The following is a 7,843-nucleotide window of genomic DNA, read 5'->3' as shown; positions in this document are numbered from 1 at the left end:
TAAGTGTTGTGGCATGAAAGTCAGGGAGTGACAGACCTACCCCCCTTACAAGAATCTCGTCCCCGAGATTCCCAAACTAGGCGTGGAAAGGAATACGAAAACTGGATCTGGGGTAGTCTTCACGTCCTCATACTGCTTGTGCTTCCGAGTGGTGCTCCATTGAACCTTGAAGTACTCGATGGCGTGGCTTCGTGTATGACGTCCTACTTGATCCAGATTGCTAATTAGTCTCTCACGGTAGGTTAGATTGGGCTGGGGGGTCGATGGCTCGGTGATCGATGTCCTTGTGGAGATCGGGCTAGTTAGGAAGTTGGAAATGATTAGGCGGGGACAGGATTCGAACCTGCAATCTTCAGGTCATGAGCCTGATGAGTTGACCAATTCCTCTACCCCGCTTCTTCCCCTGATCTTTCTTTCCCTCTTCCCATAAACATTGATTCTCTCTCCTAACCACTCACGTTACCACTCTCCCCTATTCCTACAGGAAGGAAGAGTCCATCAAATGCAAGTCGCTACCAGTTTCCTATTTTGGATGAATACCATCGGCAAATCCGAATGTCTCGATCCGAGTTGAGACCCACCTACAGAAATTGATCCATCAACGGCTTTTTTTCTCCAGAATTGTGACGCGTGGAAAACGTTGTGCGCAGTGGGTGACTCGGGTGGTAACTCCAGCTGGTAGCTGTCTACTCTTCGTCTTGTAGTGATCTTGGAGAGGGCCGATAAATCTTGGTGTGGGTCTTCCTTTGACATGGAAATGCTCGATTCCTTTGAGAGGGGTGGCTTGTAGATACACATGGTATTTGACGCGGAAGTATACTTCTTGAAGACGGTGGTTGATATAGTTCTTCCTCCTTGACATGGAGATCTTCAGATGTTCCTTGACCAGCTGAACGACTCTTCTTCCGTCTTCATGTAGACAAGTACGTTACCAAAATAAAGATGACAACCAACGTGTCCAAGTACTCCATGAAGACTTAGTTCACGAGGTACATAAAGTAGACTGGGGCATTGTGGTGGTCACGGTTGAGTGTTGGCCAAGGTCTTCTTGACCTAGAGTCAAGACCTATGGTCATGATCCAACCATGTTGTGGCTTGGTAGGTCTTAAGGGTTTCAAGGATTCTAGGGTGCGAGTGAACGTTTATCATCTTATCCTTGAGCACAGTTTCTGAGATGCCAATTGTTCTATCTAGTCCTTTAAACAAATCACATCATATCACCGATAGCATCATCTCCTATAGGTCAACTCCCATCATCACTCATGCTATTCATATCCTCATGGCTCCCGAGAGGAGGTCTAACAAAATCATACATGTCAACTATCCCCAAACTCATGTGTATGGCTATCCTCACGTAAAAAATCCACGGGTAGGACATACACGCTTCTAAGCTTGAATTAAACATGACAATCCAAGTACTCAGCCTATTCTCCCAAGGTCCAAGATAGTGCATGTCTATCCTAAGGAAACACGTCGTAAGCCACTCCAAGATCTTGTGTTCCTTCCTATGAATCAACTCCAATAACCCACTAACTTCCATTAATCACTACATAATTCATTAATTCTACAAATCCAACGTCTATGCTGGTGTTCGACATGATCTCCTAAAGTCCCTATAATCCCTAAATACTTGAAAGGGCTGTCTCTACTATAGTAAATCCACCAATTTCCATTATCATGGTCAAGTAAACTCCAAGGTGAGGCTTATATAGATCCCTAAATCAAATTTGACAATTAATCCAATCTCCTAATTTATTGCCCACCGAGAAACATGGTATCATGATCGAGATCATCAGTCTGAATCCAATTTACTTCGAATCATGTAGACATACTCAACATCTGTACCCAAACAGGATCACCTATTTAAATCCAAATCTCATGTCCAATGAGAATTCCTATATGTCTCCCCCAAGTCATTATTGTATTGCCAACTATCTTCTATGAATATCCCCTGGCTAAGTCAAATCCTTATACTTCCAAGAATTTTAGCTTGCGATCATAATTGTCCTACTAAATCCAGTTTACTCAGGGGTAATGAAAGCTATGCTAATCTATAATCATGATCCCACCAAGTTCATCTACCAATATGAAAGCCTCATAATCCATCAAATAGTCTCGGATGATTCCTCAAAGTCATTGATATGAACTCATCAAGTCATTTTTCCTCTACTCCTATATCCTCAAATTGGTCTCCCTATGGCATCGTCAGTTTTGGTGCCATCTTAAGATGATAATGTGTTCGTTCACTATGTCCACTAGTCCCATAACGAACCCAGTGTTGTGCAAGGTTACGGAGGCTTAAATGGTTCTCTTGCAATTTGCAGGTTAAGCTCATGGTTAAGGATTCGAGTGAGGTCTCGAGGGGTCTAGGGATGGGTTTCTGATCTTTGAGGGGTAAACATAACTCTACGGGGTTGCACTGGGTCGAGGAGGCTGCAGCAAAAAGTCTTCAGTGCTAGTTGGTTGCCGAAGTAGACTACTTGGTGCATCTTGTCTTGCTGGTCCTCAGTTGATGAGAGAGATGAGAGGAAAAAGTAGCATAGAGGAGGGGAATGCCTAAAGGGGGTTCTATAGTGCAGGTGCAAACAAACGGGTGCCAAAAAGGGTCAAACACAAACAACAAAATAAGGTAGGTGATATAGTCGCGTACTTGTTGCCTAGGGCAAAGAGGGCGACTGATATCAAAACACAAACAAACAAAAACAAGCAACACACAATCATGGTTCTATTCGAACCATCATACAGACTCGACTGCGCATAGGGGGTACACGACTCATCCTACCCTAGGGGTTCTCGGACTCAGTAGTCATGCTTTACTCCGTGTCTCATGCAATCTTCTGGATTTCCTCAGGTGTCGCTACACCTCCTGTAGTTGTTCGATGAAACGATCTGGGTTGAGCCTGAAGAGTCTTCAACAACTTCTCGCGTGTTGAAGTGATGAGGTGAAGGTGGCTTCTCATAGCTGGCATTGACTTGGTCTTCTCTTGTCTTCTAAGGCATCGACAGTACCAGGTAGACAATCCTTTATGCAATGACAATAACAAGGCACAGTAGAGGTCCAACACGTCGGTTTTGTTGATGACAACATCGACACCAAGAGCAGGGGATGAATAGAACCATTTTCATGCTCACTATAGTGAGGCAGACCAAATGGCGCCACCGGTGGTTGCCGATACAACAACGGTAGTGACAGGATTACTCTATTAGCGATGTATATCATGATCTTGCATATCATGTGCACTGGTCATCGTAGGCTAAGGTTGCAACATCTTGGGGCAATGTCGTCCTCTGGGTCTTGATGGTATCTCGGTTGGCATCATCTTGGCGTGGTGTTGCCAATCTTGTGTTCAGAAGAGGTGGGTGAATGTTCGGCAAGGTGTCTACCTTCTAGGTTATTTACGAGGATTACAAGGAATCCTGTGGTCAGGGGCATAAGGGTACTAGCGACCAAAAGTTTTGAAGGGGAAGAGACCAATAAGGAAAGTATACCTTAGTTTTCAAAAAACTGAGAAGGGAACAGAAGTATAGATAGTTTTGAAAACTAGAAATAGTTTTGGAAATAGTTTTACCCTAACTAACGACCATGCTAACTAAGGCTTCCTACAGTCAGGATGGCTCTGATACCAGCTCTATGGGGACCCCGACTCATAAGTCGTGATCACCGAATGCATGTGTATAGTGATCCCAGAGATCAATGCTCACTGAACACACAGAAGCTGAATAACAAGAGTCTTACATCCATACATACCGTGTTACACGAATTATGACCATTATGGTCAAGTCTTATATAGATAAAGTCTCAAGGGCGGAATACCAAATAAACTTAAGCAGCGGAAATCTTCGTTGATAAGTAGAACCCATGCCATCTGCCTTAACCCTACAGGCATTCTGACTGGGAAAATGTCCTAGTTCGCATGTTCGTCTCCAAAGAATTCTTCTTCGAAGTCCTGCTCTTCCATGCCTGGCCAATTAAATAACTAGTGGCAAGCCAATGAGTTCTTTGAATGTACTCGCAAGCAACCCATGTTTTGGTTCAAGATACAACTGTCGTGGTTTCGTCACGGCAGATGTCCTAGGGTGAGGACTTAGTCGTGAGGCCAGCGCATCTATGTAGTAGCTTGAGAGGGGTTGAGCGAAATCGAGAGACGCAACACAAGACGAGGATTTAGACAGCTTCGGGCCCCGGGAAACATCATCCGGTAATAACCCTACATGCTGTTTGAGGCTAGATCTCACTACGCTCATGAGGGAGTCGTCGTAAACCGGCTCTCCTCTAATTGTGTCTAGCCCTAGAGATTATTGATTGTTGCCTGTCTCTTGTCCCCCTTTCAGGAGCCCTTCCCCTCCTTATATATGTTGAAGGGGCGGGTTACATGTGGAGTCCTATTAGGATTAGGACTAGTCTATCTCTAATACAAACCGGATACAAGTCCAGGTCTTAACCCCTTGTAAGACAAATATTCCTCACGCCTTTCCTCTTAAACCGGCCCACCATAGAATGAATCGGCCTTCATGAACCGCCCGTTGGGCCACCGGGTTTTGTCGCTCCTTTGACCCGCCTGCCGGATTACCAATGAATCGTAAACCGCCAGGTCCGGCCGGGTTATACTTGCGGCCGGTTTACGCCGCGGGGTATATCCCCGACATTAGCCCCCGTTTTAATTTTGGATTTATCCATGTTAAACTGATCCTGCAAAATAACTCAAGAACAAACTTGATAGGTTGTGCTCCGGGTTAAATATTTTCCTGAACCGGGACCTAATTATCCTTAAGTCCAATTGTCATTTCCTTCATCTAGAAAATCCGTGTCAATAAGCCAGCTTCATACTCAATTTGCTGACATTGGTTTCTCATAGAAAAATATTGTGAAGAATAATCCACTTGAGTCGGCTTCCAAAGCACCGGCTTAAGAAATATTGGTCTCGAAATACTCATCTGATATTCAACCGATTTGAAGATGTAAAACTTGCCGGTTTAATATTACCAAAATTACCGGTTTGTAAATGTCGATGCCATCGAGTCATAATTGTTACCGTTGCCAGGTCATAATTATTGATGACGCCGGATCAATCTGGTTTGCTAAAAACTGAGAATTTGAAGATGTTCCTCCTTTATATGCATAATACCTGTAGCCCCCAATTCTAGTAGAGCAAAGTGATGACTTAAGACTTACTTCAATATAAATATTACCACTTTGAAGAAATCCATGTTGTTCATCTCAGTCACTAGTCAGAACTGAGTATTACACATATGTAGCCCCCAAGTGTCGGGTTGTCATGCTTGCAGCAACATGGACTTGAATTTGCCTGATGCTCAAAAAACTTCAACCAGTGTAGCCCCCAAGGGTCGGGTCATTATGCAATAATGAGCAGGCACTTTATAAATATGATCATGTAGATTTTAACAGCAACATTTAGCCTCCAAGGGCCGGCTCATTAAGACAATATTGAGCTGGGACTTTATATATACTTCTTGGAAAGGAACATCATATGATGTAACCCCCATCATGGGGCTTGAACCCACGTCCACAAGGTTAAGAACTTTGTGCTTTACCAACTGAGCAGTGGACCCTTCAATATAATGGATTAAGACTTGTGTACCTTGAATTGTTGACAGGAGCAATTGGTAGCCCCCAAGGGCCGGCTCATTATAATGTGATGAGTCGGGTCTTCAGTAAGGCCAATAAAAAATGACTTTGCATTAGCCCCCAAGTGTCATGGTGCATGCTTGCAGCGACATGAGACTTGCATGTAATCTCAATTTGAATAATGTAGCCCCCAAGTGCCGGGTCGTAAGCCTGCAGCGACTCGGGACTATTCCTTCCATTGTAGAATAAATCATATCCTTTGATAAAATAATAGCCATTGCGCTAAAGCGACTTTGAAAACCTCAATAATACCGGTTATTAAGAACCATAATAAAATCCGGCCATGTTGGCTATTCAAGATAATATAATCCGGTATGAAAACCTTATTCATTCAATATCATAATGAAAATTCAGCCAAGTTTGGCTATTTGAATAATATAACCCAATGATTTATAAGCGCATGATTCCAATGGCGCAATCCAAATATATACTAGCGACTTATAGTCAAGAGCCAGGCCGGTTTAATAAACACCGGATAATTTATCATCATACTGGCGACATATAGTCGAAAGCCAGGCCGGTTAATAAACGCCGGTGATTTATAATCATGCTTTATTCAACCTGTTTCTGCATACAACAAGTTTAAAGTGTCCTGGCGGTTTATCGCCGGACGGGTCATAATGCCCAACATATAACCCGGGTTTATAACCAAGGCTGCACTTAAGAATAATCAAATATGAAATATATCATACCTGTGACATTGAATCACATCATTGGCTGGCCAACTTTATTGTAGTAAAGGTGATAACCCCAATCTTGAGTACTGATAACTCCTTCCATATCGTGCCGGTTTATGATAAAACCATGCCGGGTTGTGATAAACACCGGATTAACCATATATAATACTGGCGACTTGTAGTCAAAACCAGACCGGGTTGATAATCTCTGGATTATGACTGATCATATATTGACAACTTGTAGTTGAAAGTCAAGCCGGGTTAATGAACACCGGTTTGAAAACATCACAAATCTTATCGAAAGAAAGAGAAACTTAGCAAAAGGCAAATAAAACCGTTGTAGTCGAGGCGTTTCACAGGCTGCCAGGCCCCAAATTTGATCAAGAGGTGTTGCTATGGTTCGGGTTCGACCAAGCCCCCAAGTGATGTTGTGGCATTACGTCGATCAAGAGGCGTTGCTATGGTTCGGGTTCGACCAAGCCCCCAAGTGATGCTGTGGGTTTACGCCGATCAAGAGGCGTAGCTATGGTTTGGGTTCGACCAAGCTCCCAAGTGATGTTGTGGCATTACGCTGATCAAGAGGCGTGGCTATGGTTCGGACACGACCAAGCCCCCAAGTGATGCTGTGGCATTGCGCCGATCAAGAAGCGTAGCTATGGTTCGGGTTCGACCAAGCCCCCAAGTGATATTGTAGAAAGCTTTGACAAGATGAATCAAGGGGTAAACCGGACGCCGCTTTATGAACAAAAACCCCCATGTAACCACACATGATAAGCCAATAAGGCAGGATACCCATGTTTGAACCGCGCATCATGGCTGCAGGTCCTCTTTGGCAACCTTTAACTTTTTGCAAGAGATAAATTCTTCTTGAACCGGGATTTTGAACCGGATATTGAGGGCTTCAAAGCTTTGTGGGAGACACCTTTCCCTTGAACCGGATTTTAAACCGGACACTTCATTTTCAGCCGGAAATTTTCTGACGGCTTTTAAACTCGAACTTGCGAGAAGTTAATTCCTTTTTGAACCGGACATTCTTAAACCGGATTTGAGAGCTTCAGATCTTTGTGGGAGACAGATTTCCCTTGAACCGGATTGTAAACCGGATATTTGAGAGCTTCAGCGAGACTGACTTCCCTTGAACCGGATTTTAAACCGGAATCCTTTCTGATGACCCGAAACTTCTTCACTGAGCCGGGATTTTGTAACTGTCATATACTTTCTAAACCGGAAATTTTCTGACGGCCTTTAATTTTCATCAATATAACAGTAGCCTCCGGGACCGGGTTATCTTCCCCTCCATCGTCCTGGGGTTCTTAAATTTGCTGAAACTGACAAGATTTGCTGAGTCATGTCATCGTAGCCCCCGAGTCTCAAAGGTGACTCGAGGAGTTGGCTTGAGACTCTCCATATTTGACCGTGATGTAAACCGACATAACTTGTATATCATTGGTGTTGATAGCACGATGTGAATCCACAGAAGGTTGAGGTGACTGCGGCGGGTTGTAAATGATCCCGTATG

General features: G+C 43.8%; 1 non-coding gene across 1 annotated transcript; it reads right to left on the bottom strand.

Annotated features, from left to right (window-relative positions):
- Positions 1-322: 322 nt before the first annotated feature.
- On the bottom strand, positions 323-396 carry TRNAM-CAU (transfer RNA methionine (anticodon CAU)). Its single transcript has one exon. It is a non-coding gene; the product is annotated as a tRNA-Met (tRNA).
- Between the last annotated feature and the right edge of the window lie 7,447 nt (positions 397-7,843).

Source organism: Aegilops tauschii, chromosome 3 (assembly GCF_002575655.3).
Source record: "Aegilops tauschii subsp. strangulata cultivar AL8/78 chromosome 3, Aet v6.0, whole genome shotgun sequence".
Lineage (NCBI taxonomy): Eukaryota > Viridiplantae > Streptophyta > Magnoliopsida > Poales > Poaceae > Aegilops > Aegilops tauschii.
This window is presented reverse-complemented; position numbering and strand designations above follow the sequence as displayed.